The 22,425-nt window shown below is 39.0% G+C and overlaps 1 long non-coding RNA gene across 1 annotated transcript; it reads left to right on the forward strand.

The window, feature by feature from the left end:
• The first annotated feature begins 398 nt into the window (after positions 1 to 398).
• LOC307150267 lies at positions 399 to 8,633 on the forward strand. The gene is made up of 3 exons (XR_013819673.1): positions 399 to 460; positions 2,965 to 3,006; positions 8,437 to 8,633. It is a non-coding gene; the product is annotated as an uncharacterized lncRNA (long non-coding RNA).
• Positions 8,634 to 22,425: the final 13,792 nt, after the last annotated feature.

A 22,425-nucleotide genomic window follows, 5' to 3' on the forward strand; every position in this document is an offset into this window, starting at 1 on the left:
AAGTATCTGACACATTTTTGTAATCTATACTAAAATTTTATAATAATAATATATAAAAAAAATCAATCAGTTTTTGAACCGGTTCGTTTTAACGACAAACCGAAAGAATCAGTTCGACTTAGACTAGAGCAAGGGAACCAGACTTCCATCGCTTCTGCGACTGATCACATCTTGTTCCGCTTGTCAAAGTAGTTCTGCGCCGTTCAGTGTTTTATGACGCATTTATTCTCATAATATCATAATATAATATCATATAATAGTACATTATGTCTTTAAGTACGCTGATATTTAAATGACAGCTATGGAGATTTTAAATATTCGAACTGAAGGAATTCCCGCCTTGGCGCAAGGATACAATCCCTTCTAAGCATACACTGACAGCTACGCGCGCGAAAGGGATCACTCAACCTTGGTCCTTCATCTTAACCGTCGATCTTCGATGTGAAGCGAAAATTAGCAGGTAAAATGCATGTTTTCTAATTTCATCATTTCTATATGTGAGTTTTACATTTGGACATTTTTTTGTGTGTGTGTTGTGTCGTGTTGACTGTGTTTTAAACATGGGCGCAGGCCGGTAACTTTAACATAATTATTTAAAATCTTGATAATGTTTAAAATGCAGGTCTGGGTTGATGGTAACGTTACCGTTACTTAGTTTTTATTCTTCTTTTTGTTTGATTTTAGCCAAGTCCTACTTAATAGTTTTGTAATTTTTAGGATTTCTGTTGCATTTTATTACCAACTATTTTTCCACCTGAGGGAAAACTTATTTGCCAAACAGCCGTCGACGAATAGCGCTATTTTTTTCCGATGATTTAACGTAGTCTCTATATTCCACTTGCCCTGTATTATGTAATTAAGTTATATATTAGTCGTAGGTGTTGTCTTAAAGCTAAAAATGCCCTTTTTCCGAGGCGAGGTTGGATAAGTTACGTTCAATACGTCACCCTTTACTTCTGTCTATGGGGTTTTCAAGTAACGTTATTTAATCAATGAAAAGTATTAAAAAGAGCTTGTGACTAAACTACTTGACTCCGTTGGACCTGTCAATTAGTGGTGGGCGATAGCCTACTGCAAATTTCGGTATTGATCCGATTCCAAGTAAATAGGGCCAGTATCGCCAATATCGATACCGATAGGCTACCAATACTTTTTCATTTTAAAAGCATGCACTTGAACTTGTATGCACTTTCATGTGCTAGAGCAGTGTGTCATGATATATGAGGTGAATGCATCATTAATATGCTAAATCTGAATACGTTTTAAATATTTTGTGATTTGTGCTCTCAACTCGCCTGTAATTACTCAGTGACTTTTACAAAACTACCCTAATTATAGTACTAGCCTACTGTTCAAAAGTTGTAATTTATTCATGTGATCAAAGCTGAATTTTCGGCATCATTACTCCAGTCATGATGATAATTCATTTTAATATGCTCATTTGCTGCTCAGGAAACATTTCTTATTATTATCAATGTTGAAAACAGTTTCATATTTTTGTGGAAACCATGATACATTTTATGCAGAATTATTTGATGAACAAAGTTGAAAGAACATCATTTAGCCTAGTAGATTTTTTTAACAGTGTAAAACCCTTGACTGTCACTTTTGATCAATTTAATGCATCGATCCTTGTTGAATAAAAATATTAATTTCATTAAAAAAATCTTACTGACGTCAACATTTTGAACCGTTATGTACACTTTTGGTTTGTTTATTGCGAAATAACTCCCGATTGTTTCTCTGTCATCTAAGCAAGGCTTCGTTTCCCAAACGCACTGGGCCTGTGAGCTCAGCGAAGCACCAGCATCGAACGCTCTCTGTGATTGATTGGTTTCGTTTTGTATCCAGATGACTAGGAGAAAAGTTCTATCCTACACAATTATCCGCTAACATTCGCTTATTTTTCCACTTAGAAGCTTATTTTATGCACTGAATTGCGTGCTAAATTAATAAAAAATTACTGGTAAAAAAACACACATTTGGATCGATATTTTTATGTGAGGATCGATCCTTTTCGATACCACGTCAGTATCGATAGTATCGATACTTCAGGATCGATCCGCCCACCCCTACTGTCAATCAAACCTCTTATCTCCAACCCGCCTCTTAGTGATGGGTCGGTCATGAACGATTCGTTCAATTTGACCGTTCAATTTGCAACCACGTAAACACATCGTAATGCATAGCGTAAGCTACATTTAAAAGCATCAAAATAGACTGTGAAATGTTAAACACAATACAACTAACGTTACACAAATATGCCGCAAGTTGTGCCGCCTGGTCGTCAAGTGTTTCAGTGCATGCGTGGTACCGCTACGCGCATGCGTGAAACGGATCGTGCAGGTGGAACGGATCATGTACGGACAGATGTCACTGAATGAACGAACGAACGACTTAGATTGGGAGGTGAGGTAAACCAACAGACTGCATAGCCTGAAGACCCAGATAAGCAATTAATCGTTTCTGATTCTCATAATTTGGCCTTGCAATTTTCAACTGGTTCAAACTGTTGAATGCACTAGTAGTAAGTCAGTTTAGTAGCCATGAAATTAAAAGTGAAAATTATAACTTTTTTACAGAATGTTGCAGTGCTTATTATAAATGAGTTATCCGAGCACAATATTATTATTTTTTATGTATTAATATGCCCATGTAATCTTTCATCAAAAACGCTAACTCACCCCAGTTAGCAATGCCCAACTTCCTACAATCCAATGGGACATTTTCACACATACAATATACTTGCTTTCATGCCAACTTTAATCACCACTCAAAATTAAAACGCTGTCGTCATTGAAGCACAAACACTGAAACAGGAGCACATAAACTAATAGGGATTGACTGGTTACACGGATAGTATTCAGTACTTTAGATACATTTATCAATAAATTTCTTAGCATATTTGTAGATTTCTTAACATGTCCTATACACTTACATGCTTGTTTTTGTTTCTCCCTGCAGATAAGTTGCGTGAGCTGCTAACATCAAGATCAGTGTAAAAAGGTGATCATTGTACCATGGAAAGATGTTTGCAGATTACACTTGTACTAGTTGTAGTGTTTCAGTGAAAACCCTAAAAGGTTATGTACAACATCAAGGGCTACACAGAAATGAGGCACATTATCTATATGCATGTTGCATGGCAGGTTGTAAGTTACGCTTCAGAAATTACAACGCATTTAAATGTCAAGTTTACCGTCATCATCGGCAGTCATCTTCTGCATCACAGTGTGAGTCTCTGCAGGGACCCTTCACATGTGAAGTTACAAACTGTCAGAAACAGTTGATTGATCTTTCAGATCTTTTGGGTCACCTTAAATTTCACATTTCAAAAAGAGCAGGTGCATTGCCCCTTCAAAAACTGTGATCGCTCATTTTCAGTGCAACCATCTGTCTCTGGTGCATACTGTCTTCCTTCAGTTCCTAGTGAGTTCTCTGTTCTCTGTTACTGAAAGCCACTCAGGTGAAGGGGCAGATGACGATGGGCATGAGGAGGATATGCTGGACCCTGCACAAATGAAAAGTTAATACATGAGAAATCTGTCCATGTTTTTCATGAAGTTGCAGGCAATGCATCTGATCCCTTCCTAGGGCTGAACGATTAATCACAACAAAACCGCACGCGATTTGCGATTATCTTATGCGCAGCTTGTCAGTGGACTGCGGCTGATTGGTAGTAAATACTGCCCCATTTGATCGCCAGAGGGCGCTCTCACGCAAACACGATAAATATGCCCCGCCGCAGAAGTACAATAATGCGCATCATCCCAGGAAATCCCTATCGCTATAGCTGAATAAACAGAAGATTGAAACGCTTTGATTAAACAAGACTTATAAATACACGACTGCCTTATTCTGTGTAAGAAGGCACATCATCTCACAGAAGGCAGGGTTTCCGCGGGGTCTTAAAAAGTCTAAAATTCTGAACTTTCAATTTAAGGCCTTAAAAAGTCTTAAAAACGGCCAGATTTTCATCCTAGGTCTTAAATTTCATTTAGTCAGGTCTAAAAAAGTGTTTACCCTCGTTCATTTCCAGAAACGCTGGCCGCAGAAAGTTATTACTAAGTAGCAAAAAAGTATCGAGTTGTAGCCTACAAAGCGGAGCCCTAGAGCAGGGGTCTCCAACACGTCGCTCGCGTGCACCCAATAGCTCGTGGCTTGATATGAGCTAACTCGCCAGAGGCCGTTCACATATCGCGTCTTTTGCGCGCTCAAGTTTGTTCAAATGTAGGCGCGCGGCAAGCGCGCTCATAATTTTTTTACCAGGCGAAACGAGATGAAAAAAATCTAAACTTTTCAGAATGCCGCAAACGCACCGCAGGTCATGTGACAGGAACCAATCAATCACCCCTTTCCATAACAACATTGAAAGCTCAGTCAACATGAAGGATGGGGGTGCACCCAAACACTACTAATAAATATAAGCTAATGTGTAAATGTCAGTAATTTATCTTTGTTGACTCTTTATAAAAAAATATTTAAAGGCTAAATTATGAGGTTTATCTTTGTATAAAACCTTTTTTGTCAAAACTTTATTTGAACTTGTACATGTTAGTAGATAACATGTTGCAAGACACTCTTTTAAAATCTGGCCATCATTTTTAATGGTATTTTAATGTTTACGTAAACAAAAAGTGCATATTGATGCTAATCAATTTGTTATTTGCTGTTTTTCGACATAAAACTTGTTGAATTAACTTCATTCTGTAGTATTAGTTCTTTTTGTACAGGATTCTGTGATAACCGTGACAATTTTGGTCACTTCAATCATCTCATCATTTCCTCTCTAGTTATGATCAACTATGATCAACTAAAATCAACAATAATTGTGTTTTTACACTATAATATGCCAAAGTACAATTTTCTTAAAAAAAAAATCTACCTCTCCTCTCTCTCTCTCTCTCTCTCTCTCTCTCTCTCTCTCTCTCTCTCTCTCTCTCTCTCTCTCACACACACACATCAGATAATCCTAGATAGATAGAAAGATAGATAGATAGATACTCTAATGATCCCGAGGTAACTATCTATCTAACTTGGATAATGTGTCGTGTAGGCATGTGCCGGTATCAAATTTTCATGCTGCGATTTATTGATTGAGCTTTTATCACGGTATACGGTATTATCACAATATTTTAATTGCACAAGAGAAATGGATGGATGATGGGGGGGGATGTAAAAAAAACAACTTGCATCACAATAGGTGTAATTGTGATTGTCAAAACATTTGGTAACTAAACAGAATTGTATTAAGTTTAGTGACAACATGTTACAATGTTTACATGGTACAATGACTGGTAGGCTACTGTTTGTATTATTGCTTAACACAATTTTCACGATTTCAATTCAATTTTTGGATTTGATTTCAATGCTGATTCAATATTGACTCATTTGGATAAATATTAGGTAGGCTACAGCTGATAGCCTACATGTTAATTTTTCTCAAGAAAAAAATATATCTCACATAATGCTGTAAACATACAGAGAGTCAGCTGGTATTATTATTATTAAAGGTTAAAAATATCAAATTAAATTAAATATAATGCAGTTTTCATTAGAATAACAATTATGTAATGACACAAGTAAAAATATAATAAATATGTAATATAGTGCACATATTTAGCAAAATACTCCTCTCTATATTTTTTCTAGTCAACTAACGTGTTGGTCATTGACCTCTTCTTCAATGGCTTTCCTGAAGTAAATGTAACGTTCTGTGACATAATTGTTGTCCTGCAGTTTTATTGACCTCTTTGCATGGCTGAAAAACACTGATTGATCGATATTATGTAAGAGGCATATATACCTTTCGGTAAGTTGTACTGTATCTTTAAATAAAAAGTAACAGATGATCGGTTTACTTGAACTGATCCGCTACAGCGATCTGTCACGTCACATTTACAAGCGAATACCAAAACGGTATTTATTGTCTGAATTTCGTAATAAAATGGACAGAACCTGATAGCTGAGAACTTTTTTCATATCAAAAGTAGCCTGCTCTGTGTAGTCTGTCGGTGTCGGTGTCCTCTTTGCTCCGCGATTTTTCTCTGCGTGAGAAATAGGGGTGTGAACCGACACTGTTCTCACAGTTCGGTTCGATTACGATTATCATGTCATCGATTCAGTTCAATTCGATATCACAATGCATCGCGATGCACAGCATTTTCAATTTTCAATTTTTCTTCAAAAGGGATGTGTGTGTACGCGTGCGTGTGTGTGCTCGCCTGTTCGGGAAGTCGCAGTGACAGAAACAGTGACATTCCAGTTTAAGTTTCAAGTAGGGCTGGACGATTTTGGAAAATAATCTAATTAAGATTTTTTTTACCAATATTGCGATTGCGATTTAATATGCGATTATTTTTTAAGCTCTTTATCTTTTCTATTATTCAACAAAAACAAGCAATAAATCATTGTAAAATAGGGAAGGGAATCTTTAGGCACCTCATGAGCCGATACATTTTTTTTTTTCTTTAATTGATCTTATTAATAAAACTTAAAATATTTAATTACATAAGTAGGCCTACTTATAATAATTACACATTAAAAAACTAAATTAATACAATTATTATAAGTAGGCCTACTTATAATAATTACACATTAAAAAACTAAATTAATACAATTACATGTTAATTATATTAACAAATATAGCTTCAAAACAAATAACAAAGAGGGAAAAAAATATTACAAGCAATAAACAGAGTGCTTTCGGTATTTAAGAGTAGGCTGTCTGAACGTGTTCATCTCTTTTGAAATTATAAGATGTGGTTTGTCCTGTTTGTTTAATAACTGACTGTGTCACATTACCGGTAATTTCGCGTCATAAAAGCATTTTGAGATGCAAACGTACATTTAACCACGTAGACTCGCTCACAGCCGCATGCTCAAATGCTCTTCGCAAAACGCACGTGAGTATTTGAAATTGAAAGCAGCTTCTGTCGGTGATTTTCATATTTTTAATATATAAGCCAACTGCATTACAAGACATATGATGCCTTCATAGAACATTTGTAAGTAAAATACCGGCGGGCGAGACCGCGCACTACTGAAGTAACATCACGCAGACCGCGCGTATCTCATATCTTGCGCAATGAAGCCCGCGAATGTCCTTGTAACTCGCTTCAACTTTTCCGAACTTTATTAAAGATTATTTCTCGTAAGGTTCGAGTGGTGTCGTGTGTGTGTGTGTGTGTGTGTGTGTGTGTGTGTGTGTGTGTGTGTGTGTGTGTGTGTGAGTGTGTGTGAGAGAGAGAGAGAGAGAGAGAGAGAGAGAGAGAGAGAGAGAGAGAGAGAGAGGGAGAGAGAGGAATTAGAAGCAAGCAGAATACGGTTGTTTATAAAGCACGCGCGTCGTACACGTCTGTGTTTAAAACTAAGCTCAGACATATACAATACAGAATCGTTGGAGAGAATCTAACACAATATCACATAAATTAAACATAAACTGTTATTTCCTGTAGCCAGGTCTATATGTGTCGCGTGCCAAGTTGATGCTTCATCTGCAATACAGACTGGTTTACTCTCGCGTCACATGACCAGACTATAATCGCAGCTTTGCGGTTTAAAAAATCGCATTTCATCATATCGCGATATTATCGCAAATGCAATTAATCGTTCAGCCCTAGTTTCAAGGGAGTAAAGCTTGTTTATGCCATTAAGAAAAGAAAAATCTGTCAAATTTTGTTTTAAAGAAATGTTCATTTAAAAGCAGCGCTCATTAATCAGTGTATTATGTTACCATTAAAGATGCGCGCATCAACCGTTGTCGAGTCCGCTGTTGAAGGTGACGGTCATCCGTTTATAATCACGCATAACACAGAATAATTGTAATTTGACCATCGGGTGCGGATACTTAAATCAGAGAAAATTAATTTCGGCGGGTGGATGATTTGTTTTTGGCTGCGGATTCGGGTGACGTTGGAGCTCATCCGCGCGTCTCTAAAGCAGTCAGACTCTGCCAGGCGTTAACAGCTCGGGGTGAAAACGGCTAACGTGGTTTATCAAGCTAGTGGTATTACCTCCTGCATATGATTTACATTTTATTTAAACAAAAGTGAGGAAGTGATCCCGATAACCAGAACTATTGTTACTGAAAACATAAAAACATGAAACATAATAACAGCATTCAATCTTCGTCCTTCAGTTCCTCAGCTAAAATGAAATGAAAACCGCCAGTAGGTGGCAGCAAATCTTAACGAGATACTCATTGAATCATTCAGTCAATCGATTCGTTCAAAACGGCTGATTCATTCAGAGACAAAGCAGAAGTGAGTGAGAGAGTCGAGGAGTCATTCATTAGAACGATTCGTTCAAAAAGGATTCGTTCAGTAGGCCGAACAAAACTGAAATTGTGTTGCTCTCATTACTTATTATTATGTATTACTCATTAATTATTATTTAATTATTTAGATGCTTAAATACTTTTTTTGTTTCTTCCAGAGGTTGTTGAACAGCTACTTGTGACGGAGGAGACGGAGATCTGATGCTCCTTTCAGACAAAAATGTGGCGATACTGTACCTTTACATCTGGTCCCGTAGATGACATGATCCAACAGCTGCTTTCAGTGCCACAATCCACAGCATTACCTTTCCTGAATCACCGCTTGGTGTGCGAGAGAGAGTAGGACGAGTTTGGATATTTGGTATGTAATAAATCTTTGGGGGGAGTGTTTGGATAAAGCCATATGGAGGAGTTGAATTTGGAGAGGAACACATCGTCCTGCAGTGAAAGTATCGGGACGTTGACGGGTCGAGTCGTGCATGACTGGAGGAGAGTGAGAGATTGCACTATATTTGCCCAGAAGTAATGAGGCGGTTTAGACCGTCAGAGCCTCGTGCAATCCTGTGATAGGCTGTAGAGCGCTTAAACGCTGTTTGTTGTTTTAGTTTGTTGTTTTAGTTTGTTGTTTTTGGTGCGTCGGACGCGGGTAGACGGGTTAGCCGTTGAGCTGCATGTGGGCGAACTGAAGACTAGGGTTGAGTTGATCTATTAGCTTAGATACAGGACGGCTCTTAATTGTCTTCTTGCATTATAGTGCCGTCTGCCTTACTCTGGTCCAGGTGCGTTCAAAAAGATTGTGGAAGTGACAACGCAAATTTTTTTTTGAGTCTTTGTTCATATCTCAATTGGCATTCAAATAAAGAAAATGGTAGTTGACAATTTTAATTCCGATAAAATGGATCAACTACAGGATTTGTTGGGATCTCCTACAGTGGAGAAATTGGATTGTCTCTCAAAAGACCAACTGTATAAAGTAGTTGAACATTTTCATTTTGAGTTAATGGTAACCAAAAGTGCAAAATTAAAAAACTTTTAGCGAAATTGTAAAGGAGAAATGAGTGGAGAGTAGGCTTGGCACGATAGTCGGTGTTACCGGTGTTACACGGTGTTCAGTTGCAACACCGGTTTCATCAATTGCCCACCGCAGCACCGCAAAAAATTTTTTTTAAAGCAATTACGCAGTTTCCGTATTTTCTGTCACCAGTTGACTAGCGTTGTATGATCACGCTCAACCATTCAAGCGCGACAAAACAAGAGACCGCGCTGTAAGTCCTGCCTATTACAAACACACACACACACACACACACACACACACACACGGAAAAGACGCGTGTCAGTATCGAGTTCTCTTTTCGGCCTTGAACAAAACATAACACACACAAATTATGCCAAAATGTCCGTTTTATCAAGTGTCCTCATAAGAGCAAATGATTTAAATATCATAAATGAATGTAGAAATTTGTGAGAAAATGGGACGCGTGTCAGATGGAGTGTCATTAATGTTAATCAAAGAACAAAGGTAAGAGAGTAAATTAGGCCTACTCACTCAGACCCGGCACCAGGAGGATTAGCCTACCGGTAGCCTATTAATCATAAATGCACTCTCTTCTGTGCATGAATGAATCTTTTAACACAGTGATTCCCAACCCCCGGTCCCCGGACCGGTGCCGGTCCGTGGACCCGTTAGTACCGGGCCTTGAAATATTCCCAGAATAATGTTTCTTTTTTTCTTTTTTCTTTTTTTATAATAATAATAATTTTCTTTTTTATATGCTTTTTTAAGTGCTATGACGTCATGTTATTTAATCCAAAACCTAAACAATAAATAGATTAAAATGTGTTTCTTTGAGCGCCTTGCGATTGCTTAGCAACGCGTCATATCTGAACGGACTGCAAAAAAGCGCGCTGCACCTGAAGTGACAGGGAAGTGGAGAGATGAGCGGGCCGCGATATTTTTTTCAATGGCTAATTTCATTGCGGACAGTTCTGGTAAAAGGAAAGGCGATGACCAACTCGAAAATAGCGAGAGAGAAAAAGTCACGCTTCATAAATACGATACCTCATACATTAGGTCTGGATTTATGACAACAGGCGATTCCGTGGCACCAAATCCGTTGTGTATTATTTGTGGTGAAAAACTGTAAGCTGGTTTTCGTTCATATTTGTAAAGCAGACCTTTTTAAATTTCGTTTTATTGTATCCTGGAATTTTTGTGCGTTGTTTTGGATGCATATGTTTTTTATGGATGCTCAGGAAGAACAGCTTGTCTTGTGCACAGCTACAGTAATATCAATAAGCAGTTCATGCTCACATTAAAATAGTTTTGTTCTCATTGGTCTGATTTGGTATTTTTTGTTAAAGGTTAAAGTTTAATCTCTAATTTTATACTTTTAAAAATGATTGGCTGAAATCACTAAGTTATGTGTTTGCTATTGTATTCTGAAACTGTCTGATTGTTGAAACTGGCACTTATTTTCATACAATTAGCCTTTGTTGTCACCTGTTGGTGTGTGAAAACACTAAGTTGCTGTAGAAGTGATTGTCTTTAGTGGTTTGGAGAGATTTGTCAGGTGAAATGGACTGGTATTTTCATACAATTTGCCATTACTGCCACCTGCTAGTGAGTGAGTGCTGTGTGAGTTGCTTTTGAAGTAGACCTAATTGTATGGCAGTAAAGGGAAATATTTTGTGAACCGGTCTGAAAGTTTAAAAAGATTGGTATATTCATACAAGTAGCCTTTGTTGCCATCTAGTTCATTATGCAAATAAATGATAGGCTGTTACTGTTTTACACAGTGATATGTTCCAAACGATGCATCTTAAAATTGACAACTGGTCCCTGGAATTTTTTTTATGAATATGCTGGTCCCTGGCACAAAAAAGGTTGGGAACCCCTGTTTTAACACATCTCCGGCGAACGGCTTCTTCACGCAAAAGAAAAACTCTTCATAAAGCGCAGTGAAATTCATGTGGCGTTTCATTTTATACGTAAAATTCACACGAGCTCTAAACGAATGCGAGACTGCTGCGATTAGTCAAACTTTATTAATGAAACAAAATCAGAGGGAATAGTTTCTTTAATGCATGTTTTCTTTTATTTTTTACCAGTTGACCGGTCACACGGCTTTCATAGTTTTCAGTTAGGCTAGTGCGGAGACCAGGGCCGGGTTTCCCGATAACGATGTATCTTAGCTCTTAAGAACCACGATGTATCTTAGCGCTGAAACCACGCCCACTCGCGGGAAAGCTGCAGTCGCCACACGTTAGGACTACCTAGTACCTACTATAATTATAACATAAGCACACAAGGCAACTTACACTCATTGTTGGGCATGCACTGCCGATGATGGCACCAGTTGTCGGCGCGACGGGAGGATGAAGGCCGAGGCGGGAGATAGTCGGTTCGGCCCCATTCACCAGTAACAGCGGATTATCAGTGAATCCCAGTTGTTTATAAGTTTATAAAACTATCCTGTGTAAAATGATCACTACAGAGGCGGGTTTTGGTGGTGATCCTCAGCTCTCCTCTCCATCAAGTTAGCTCTTCACAAAATTAATCCACCTCTTCTTGATGTGATCGTATTTTGGAAATTTAAATAAGGACACCGATCTGTTTTGTAGGTACATGATCGCATCCAGGTAGTACGCACGTCATCAACAGTAGGGGCGTGTCCAGGAGCTCAGGGGCTCCAGTGCGTCATCGACAGTAGGGGCGTGTCCAGGAGCTCAGGGGCTCCAGTGCGTCATCGACAGTAGGGGCGTGTCCAGGAGCTCAGGGGCTCCAGTGCGTCATCGACAGTAGGGGCGTGTCCAGGAGCTCAGGGGCTCCAGTGCGTCATCGACAGTAGGGGCGTGTCCAGGAGCTCAGGGGCTCCAGTGCGTCATCGACAGTAGGGGCGTGTCCAGGAGCTCAGGGGCTCCAGTGCGTCATCGACAGTAGGGGCGTGTCCAGGAGCTCAGGGGCTCCAGTTCGTCATCGACAGTAGGGGCGTGTCCAGGAGCTCAGGGGCTCCAGTGCGTCATCGAGCCCCCGTTTTAGCCCCGCCCAAAAGATCCGGAACACAGCAACGGTGAAAAACTGTTTAACGGTCTAACTCCACAATTCAGTACTTCACAGTTCACAGTCTTTGTAATATGTTTTAGCAATACATTTCTAACATTTATAATGTGTTTAGAATTTTTTTTTAGAATTGCCTTTACAGGGACTTTAAATGTTTATGCTCATATAGAACAAGAAAAACTAAAGATGATGTCTGAAAGCAATTGTAATATAAATTAAAGCTGCGAGCAGCATTTGATCGGGGTTCAACCGTTTAGCAAGCATTTAACCACTGACATCATAGATGGAAAAGACCATTTACAGCCAATCCAGGCAATATACCATAGGAAATATGTTTTTTAAAGCTTTTTAACAGTTATAGCTCCATCTATGGTCCGATCTCCCTAAAAGTTTGCATGCATGTTTACAATCATGTCACATGTGCTCACCCATTAAAGTTTTGAGTTTTCGTTCAGGAGTTATAGACTTTTGAGTATGTTTTGCCACGCTCATTTTCTAAATGCTGTTATGGCCAAATGCTTAAAGGGATACTTCACCTCTGGAAAGATGAATGTGTATTTAAAATAGGTCATTTATGTAGTAGAAATGTGAAATTATTTTTGAATTTGGAGCTTTCTAGACTGAGAAAATCCAGAAAATGTATTTTTGGCTTATGTGGATGGAAGACAACAACTCCCAGAATGCACTTGCTTCGCTGCCCTAGGAGGCCACTCCCAAGCCACACCTACCGGTAAGACAGCCGACATTTTGGATGATCTCGACGGCCGGACATGTCCGGGAAAAAGAGGATGGTAACCCCTACTACTCAGCTTTCTCCACAGAACAAGAGCCTGCTAGCTTAGCTTCCAAAGAAAGATGGCTGACACTGTTTCACTGTGACACTGAGTGAGATCCCCCTATGGGCGGGTTGAGGACATGCGGGACAGCGCCTCCTACTGGCTGGAGTCTCTCGCCTCTGGCCAAAAAATCCTCCGATGACGCAAAATGACGATTTTTGCGTCATCGGAGGATTTTTTCCAGACAAAAAATACATAAATCTCTCGTCTCAGGGGGATATGAGGGTGGAAAGCACGGTAATTCGAAAATACTACAGGTTTTCTACTAATACAAAGCTTAATGCTAAAATCCTGAAGTATTCCTTTAAGTTCAACTTTTTATTCAATAATTATTGATCTAGAGAGTCCAGAGATTTGTCCTAGAGCTTTTATAAGACTTCTTTTAAAAAACGGTTTAAAAATCTTACGCTTCCAAACTGAACAGATGAAAGTTTTAAAAGGATTTTTTACTAACTGTCCCAACCTCATTTTATAACAAAGTGATGCACATGGCACTAAAGCTCTTTGTTCTGCAGTACCTTCAGGATGTCAAGCCAGCTTTCTTCTGTACTGGCCTTGAATAGCGTGAGGAGAGACACTACGAAGTTTTCAAAATGAAATCTCCCCTTCCATGGGTTGTCCTCATTGTGCACTGAAGGGAGCAGATAGAAACGTAGAAAGAGTTTGTATTGTTGCATACCATTGTACAAGTTTCTCTCCTAAAAGCCAAATTCATAAGAACAGACAGAAAGCCAGTGAGGGAGTGAGAGAAAGGGAGAGGGAAAAAGAGGAGTAGTATGTACTTGCCTATCTCCCCAAACAATTCCACCCCTAGTGCTGCATAAAAAAAAATAGCACACTGAAAATCAGTCCAAGGTTCCCCATTGGAAACTAGGGGTGGTTAATCTGTCTGATTTCCCGATTCGATTCGATTACGATTATTGAAGTCCCGATTCGATTACAGTCGATTTTCGATTATTAACGATTTTCGATTAGCGATTATTGATTTTCCATTTCACAACAGTAAACGAAAATACACTACAAAGTGATTGCAGTATTAAAAAAAGTCAGCTGCAGAATTACTTAACTCTTTTATTGAGTAACAACAACTCAAAGCACTTTCTGTGTCGTGTAGTTATAACTTCAGAATTATTTGTATGTAGCTTATGTTCTGTAGAACACAGAAATGAATACATCACATTGTGTTGTGACTCATCAAGTTGAACTAAACAATAACAAATAAATGAAAGGCTTATTTCCTTTAGGAAGTAGATCAGAACCAACATACTGTAGAAATTGGACAATTTTCCTCTAGAAAGACAAGGTGTTCAGGTGGAGGAAGACTGCAGGTTGCAGTCGAAACATGTCAAGGTAAAGAAAAAGTTTTTTCTCCACCTGAACACCTTGTTTTTCTAGAAGAAAATTGTCCAATTTAATCATTAAGAAGACAAAATGAACATTTTTGAACAACTTACTGTAGCTTCAGCTATACTGTACTGTACTGTAGAACACAGTGACAAAATGCAACACACTAACTTGTGAGTAATCATGTTGTACTAAACATTCATAGCTCTGGAATGACCAGATTCTTATGGAGGAAGACCAGATGGTCCACATGTTTTTTTTTTTTTATCAGCCTATTTTTATTTTACGGTTTACAAATAGGCCCCGTGTATCATTCGTTACTTATTATTTATTCGGGTATAACACACTGATAAATATGTATTACCTGATAAAAAAAATATTTGCACTAAATGCTGCACAAAACTCTTCCACTACTTGAGAAAAGCCGTAACCGCGCGGCGATTTCACCGCTGCATAGGCTACTGTGTGAAACGCTCATAAGGATTCATGCGGCGCGGGATTCAATTTTAAAATATAAAGACGGTAGCGGTCGGAACTCTGGTGTACCTATACTTTGGACGGAGCGGGCGGTCTGACTGACAATAGCCCACTCCCTACATCTTTTGACAGCGTATCCGCACTTCATTCTCAAGTTGCTCGTATTGCCGCAGTACTTCAGTTTAGTGTGGCAATGTCGACAGACGGCATGCGTTCTATCAACATGTTTAGAGCTCCTGCCATGAAATCCAAAATGAATCCACACGCTTGCTTTGAGCCCAGATGGAGCTGGGTGGATCGGTTGGTTGCTCGTTCCTCGTTCTTCCATTTTACACACCTGCTCTCACCCGCTCTGGCTGCCGTTACACGCGCTTGCTAACTGGAACTGGGCGCGTTCGTGACGTTCAACTTTCGGTATAACATTTTTTACAAAATAAAATAATGGGAAAAAAAAAATCGATTTTTGAAAATTTAATAATCGATTCATACTCGTCCATAACATACTCGCGATTAATCAATAATCGTTTTTTTTCACCACCCCTATTGGAAACACAACAATCAAGACTGAAACCAGCACACATGCATGCACTCATCCTTGACACAATAAACAGGCAAGCACAGTACATTAACACTCAATCATTCAGCAGATGGCGTATTTATTTAATTTGTATTATTTCTTCCCCAAGCTCATAAAATAAATTTGGGTCGCACATAAATTGACAGGGTCGGTCGGAAACCGGAACCAAACAAATTTTTTTTTAGGCCTTAGGGCCCAAGCCCTGAAAGGGCGAAGGCCATATTATTTTCCTTTTTTTTTTCTTTTTTTTTCACCATAAAGTCATTTATTTAATCTATTATCAACATCGTACAAACTGATGAAGCAATTTTGCTGGACATAAGCGAAACCAAAGTGAATACATTTGACAGTAAATTAAGAGTATTTAGCTGTATAACCGCGAGTGCCATATTGTTTAATTTTAGGATTTGAATGAATAAATACTGGTGGGAATTCCTCTTGGCGTCTCATCAGTGCTATTTGGAAGAGCGTCGTTCTAACCTCGAGATGTAGGTCACCTCATGAACTCGCAGCTTCTCTGTGAAGTCGGCCTGCAGTTTTGCTAACATCTCCTGGGTCATTTCCTCCAACACCTCTTGAACATCTTCCACACTGAAGCCCACGTGATTCCCGGGACTTTCTTCCAGCTCAGCTTTTCAAGCTTCTTCCATATTCGCCTCGTGAGATTCCTCCGTGCCCTCTATTTTCAGGAGTTGCTCCTCTCTTCTATGACTGAACAGTAATTCATATTGTCGGTAGTGTTGGAAAAGACTGGTCTTGAAGTAATCTGTGATGGCTTTGATTTGATCTGTGTTGAATAAAAAAACTGGCTTTAGCTTCTGTTGATGGGGACTTTCTAGTGGCAAGCACTGTTTGGGTAAATGCCTTGAATTATCAGCAAATGATGCCTATTTGCAAGGGTGTAACTTTGGTTTGAGAAGTGGGGGGGACACAAAACGGGGGAACATTTTTTCTATTTGAATCCCATTTCCTGCATTTACATACATTTAGGGACTATGGTGATACAAAATAATTAATAATAATAATTTTGAAAATAATTAAGTTGATTATAATGATAAATTCTGCCAAAAAGAATAGTAGGCTACTAAACTATGTATAACAAAAAGATGTCTTACTTTTTTATTGTTCAATAGGGGCCGATTGCCAAGACGTGAGAGAATCATTTTATAAAGTCAAAAATGTTCACTATTAATGTTTTGTGTGTAAATAAAATTGAAATAAAGTGAGACTCAATTTCCACTGTAATGTAGAAACAACATAAAGACAGTATATTTTAAATAATTGTTTAATAGCATATTTTTATGAATGAAGGCCTGTATCACTGATATTAATATAGCTACCGATGTCTCGATGAAAATTATTTTTTCCCCCAAATTTTAAATATTTATTAGGCTTCAAAAATATAACAACTTAATTTAAGTGAACTTTAAACAATCCTCACTTAAACCCATAATAAATGTCATATTTACCCAGGGCCAGATTAACATTTTCCTGTGCCCTGGGCATCAAGACTCAAGGCCCCCATAGTTAGGGGGGTTCGGGGGCATGCTCCCCCGAGAACATTTGGATTTCTTTGACCTACATGTGTAATTTAGGACTTTTGAAGGCCAAAAAAATTATAAGAAATAGGCTATTTAAAACCTTGTCATTAGATTATTTGTCAATACCTGCTCTCTCCTCATCTTCATATTTCTTATTCTCTCAGTATTCTTATCCTGGCCTATTTCTTCCCCTCCTAAAGCTGAACTTAGACTGATAGTCTTTTCATTTCCGTCTGTGTCAGTGACGAAAGTAAACATAGGCTCAACTGATATTTATACGTTTTATGAATCATTTTCTTAGTTAATTTACTCAAGGCTACCTGTAGCCTAAGTCAGTATTGCCATTAGGAACCTTCTGCAAGCTTTGGAATTTGAAAACATCTGTTTTTAAATGTTAAAAGTAATTTTAAATAATAGAAATTATAGGCTACGTTTAACGCAGTTGGTGGAATTGGCAGACATTCCCTTAAGCATTGTGTGCTGTGGAAACGCGTCAAAGCATTATCAATTATGCAGCATTAATGCACGAATGATTTTGAATGAATATTTTCATCATGTCGATATACAATGGTCACATAATGTTAAAACTAATCTTGCTATTGATATCTTTGTTAGACTACCAACCCTGTAGAAAAAAATGTCCTGCTATCGAACCCAAAACGAACTTTACCGCGCTCAACCAGCGGGAGTGCATTTCACGAATTACGCCCCTGCGTGAACCCGCGTAGATGCACCTTATGCAGTAATTCGATTCTGGCGCGCTGTCTGTGCGTCGTGTGCGTGCGTCAGGAGCGCTCCCTGCTCATTAGAACTTTCATTGAGCTATTTTTAGAGTGTGGACGCGACGTTCCTGGACGCGGCAGCTCACATCGGCACAGGCTTTCTTTGTCCTGCTCCTCCGTGGCGATGACGGTGTGCGAAAGAAAAAAAAAATCATCATAACGAATTGGAAAGTGGGGGGGACACAAACGGGATTTTGAAAAGTGGGGGGGACATGTCCCCCCTGTCCCCATAGGAAATTACGCCCGTGCCTATTTGTATTTTATGCTGTCAAGTAGTTGCTGCAAAAGTGCCATGATAAATGAGACTTGCTGAGAAGTGAAGTTCATCTCTTTGGCCCACCAAAATCCACTGACAAAATATTTCAACTGTGCCGCTTCTTTTAAACATGTTTGGTGCTTTTTAAAATTCAGTATTTCCTCAAACTGTAACTGTACTTGGTCCACAGGCAGGTTGAGGAGGATATTTATTTGGTCATGCTTTAGAGGTTCCCACTGAGGAAAAGATATCGTCGTGTCCCTTATAATACATTTTACCAGGGTACGAAAATTTACCCCACCACAAGTTATCCGCAAGCTAATTTTCCATAATTTTTTTTTTTATATTTCATTTTCATATTTTCAGTGTAGCAGCTGCAGTTATGAATTTAGTACCTTTGCAGACATGGTCTCTGTACTGAAAATAAGCTGTAAAAGATCACAACAAACTTTCAATCTACTTTGATAGTGTGTGTTTCGTGATAGTAGCCTATCTTGTGCAATATTTGTCAAATAAGTCTCACTTAGAACGACTTTGTTGCTATGAACTTATTTATTTAACAGAGCCGAACAGACAGTCTTACTCCCTATGTATCTGCCTTCTAGATTTGAAGTCCCACCCACTCTCAGCTATTCTATTCCCTGGATAGGTTGTCAATCAACATATATAATAACCTATTCTCTATGACACCTCCCCCTTTAACTTTTTCTAAAGAAACACATTGTTGTAACCGTAATTCTTTGTTTTCTAACTAGCACTTGACCATATTCATTTTAACTATAATGAACATTTTAAACACAGTTTCTCTTTTGTCAAATAAACATTTAACATCGCATTCATTTAAGATGCTTAACTCATATACACTACACATTCAACATGAATAGATTTCCAATTTACTTTAACTATAAATTTAGTTTGACAGTTGGTTTTATTACTCTGCCGGACCTGGTCACAGTCACTCCTTGTGTTTCACTCGGTGTCTGTGACACTGGCTGATCTGCGCTGCTGATTTGCAGTTTTTCAAGCTTCTGCGGGCTCTTCGCTGTCGTTTCACAGTTGTTATCAGCATTTAGATATTCCACAGGCACTTTCTGTAGATGTCTGCGGTTCCGCCTCATCTCTCCTTCCCCCTTCGGTGCCTGCACCACGAATGAGCGCGGTGCAATCTCTTGCGTTTTGACCGGCACTGGACCTTTCCACGAGTTTTCCCCATCCAGTTTCATCAGCACCGCATCACCTGGCTTCAACTCAGGTAATTCATGCACGCCATGTCTCTGATTGAAGTAGAAGGCTTGTTGTGTTTTAGCCAAAGTGTCTCTTTCTCTCACCATCAGTCTATTTGGCCACTTTGGCTGCAGGTTTTTCTTCAACGTAGGCAGTGAGGTACGAATTTTCCTGCCTATCAACAATTCGGCAGGGCTTACCTCTGTAGATGAATGTGGTGTTGCGCGGTAACACATCAAAGCGAGGAGCGGGTCATCCTGTTTGAGGATGCGTTTGGCTACTTGGACCATGCGCTCGGCATGCCCGTTTGCCTGCGGGTTGTGCGGGCTCGATGTGACATGTTCAAAGTCATATTTTTCCTTAAATGAAGTCCATGCCTCACTAGTAAATTGCGGACCGTTATCACTCATGATCTGCTCCGGTATTCCAAATCTCGCAAACGTAGCTTGCAGTCTGTTTATCACCTGCGCCGTTGTTGTCTTTGGCAGATGAAGAATCTCTATGAAACGTGAGTAATAATCGGAAACAATCAGATACATCTGGCTTGGGGTCGACCGATTAATCGGTTGGACGATTAATCGGCAGATTTTTTGCATTTTTTAACATAATCGGCATCGGCCAATATCCAAGTATATCAAGCCGATTATTAGGCGGGCGCATCTGTGGGCAGCCTAGTGTTGTTGTTGTTGTTGTGGAACACGTGTTCGACGCACGCTGCGCCTAGAGTTATTCTCCAGCAGAGTGAGCAGACCTCATCCAGTGCCTAAGGAAGAAGCTAAGTCAAGTCAAGTTTATTTAGCGCTTTTCACAACGTAGGTTGTATCAAAGCAGCTTCACAGTATTAAATTAAAACAATACATCAATGTTTGTTTCTAGTGGAACGTCCACATTTGGTAATGCTGATCAATAGTATAGTTGATTGATTAATTAAATTAAATATCCCCAAATATCCCCAACTGAGCAAGCCAAAGGCAACAGTGGCAAGGAACCGAAAAACTCCATCAGGTGACCTAATGAAGAAGAAAAAAAAACCTTGGGAGAACCCAGGCTCAGTCGGGGGCCAGTTCTCCTCTGGCGTTTATGAACTAGAGGTTGGATTTAACTGTAAGATTAAAAGTATATGAATGCCTGGCTGAAGAGATGCGTCTTTAATCTAGTTTTAAACTGGGAGAGCGAGTCTGAGCAACGAACAGTATCAGGAAGGCTATTCCAGAGTTTTGGAGCTAAATGTGAAAATGCTCTCCCTCCTTTGGTGGATCTGGATATCCTAGGTATGACCAAAAGCCTCGAATTTAGTGATCTTAAAGAGCGCGATGGATTATAGGTAGAGCCCGACCGATATGGATTTTTGGGCGCCGATGCCGATACCGATAAAAAAAAGCCAGATACCGATATATCGGCCGATATTATTTATGTGTATATTATAATACAGTAGCAATATTATTTATGTGTATTATAGTACAGTAAGTTTGGACACACTTTACAATTGGTGTGTACAAACATTTGATGGGTACTAGAGCCCGACCGATAAAGGATTTTGAAGGCCGATACCGGTACAAATATTTGTTGGTTTTAATTTTTTTTTTTTTTTTTCAGAAACGCGCAACAAAACATTAACAAATTTCCCTAACATTAGTTATTTGTAGTTATTTATGAGTTTTAACTAAAACAATATGATAATGCATTTTAAAAAGAAACTTGTTTCTTTTATTGTCACAACAGAACAGAGGAACATCAAAATATATTAAAGTTCTGATAAATAAAATGTATAAAAATACAAACTTAAGATTTTTTTTTAAGACTAAACGTTTAGTCCTTTGAACAAAAACAACAATTTCACATTCAAATTGACAACAAATTCAAATTGTCATAATTTACTCTCTCAAGTTGTTTTTTTCTTCTGTTGAAAATAAGTTATTTGGATGAATGTGGGTAACCAAACAGTTGATGTACCCCAGTGACTTCCATAGTATATTTTTCTCCTTTGGAAGTCAATGGGGACCAGCTACTGTTTGGTTACCCACATTCTTCAAACTATTAATATTAGAAAAATATTAGAAGGAAATTAATACAGTTGGAACAACATTAGAGTGCCTGTAAATAATGAGATCATTTTTATTATTGGGTGAACTATCCCTTTAAGGACAAGCGGCGGCAATGTGTTTACAATTGTTACTGTCTCTTTAAGAGCTGAGCACGACACGTCTAATGTACACGCATTTGACAAGCATTTTGCCTTTACTTTAGACAACCGACTTTGTTTATGTAAATCTTGTGTGTATTTAACAGTATTAGCACAATAATACTCGAAAGATAACTTAGTCCAGTATCCAGGCGCTGGTAGAAAGGCTTTTAGTGCATGTGAGCTTCACATGTACGCGCTGAGAAACGCACACGTTAGAACAGCGCATCAGCATTTAAAATTAAATGTTTAACCGACAAAGCATTAAAGCACATGCACATTATGAACTTTTGTGAACTGCAGTGTTAACATTTTATGTGAATATAGCCTACGTCGCGTTGTTCCGCTTCACTCTCGGCTTATTTAACCGCAGCAAAACTGGACATGAGTCACAAATTTTGTCATCCTTATTTGAGTTAAGAGAACTGATAGGGATGTTCTTTTAATTGTTATTCAAGCAATGTATGTCTCGTGAGTCGTGACCAACTCACCATGAACACACTTCACCGCTGATCTCACTCGCGGTTCTCTCTGCCCGACTCGGGCTGGATCAGCAGGTTGCAGAATGTGTGGCGCGTTATACACGAGTGTTGCCAACAGGGACGGTGTAGAGTGCCCTCTGGTGGACAAATTATACAACGCCAACACTCATAACATGGTTGAAGGGTGTTTCGTCCGTTTTTATTTTATTTTTGAAATATTCATTTATCGGCCGTTATAAATGCCGATACCGATAGTTTTGAAAATGCCTAATATCGGCCGATAATATCGGCCTGCCGATATATCGGTCGGGCTCTAATTATAGGGCGATAGAAGATCGGTTAAATAGACTGGAGCTAAGCCGTTTAGGGCTTTATAAGTCAGTAGC

This window comes from Squalius cephalus (assembly GCF_949319135.1).
Source record: "Squalius cephalus genome assembly, chromosome: 22".
Taxonomy (NCBI): Eukaryota; Metazoa; Chordata; class Actinopteri; order Cypriniformes; family Leuciscidae; genus Squalius; species Squalius cephalus.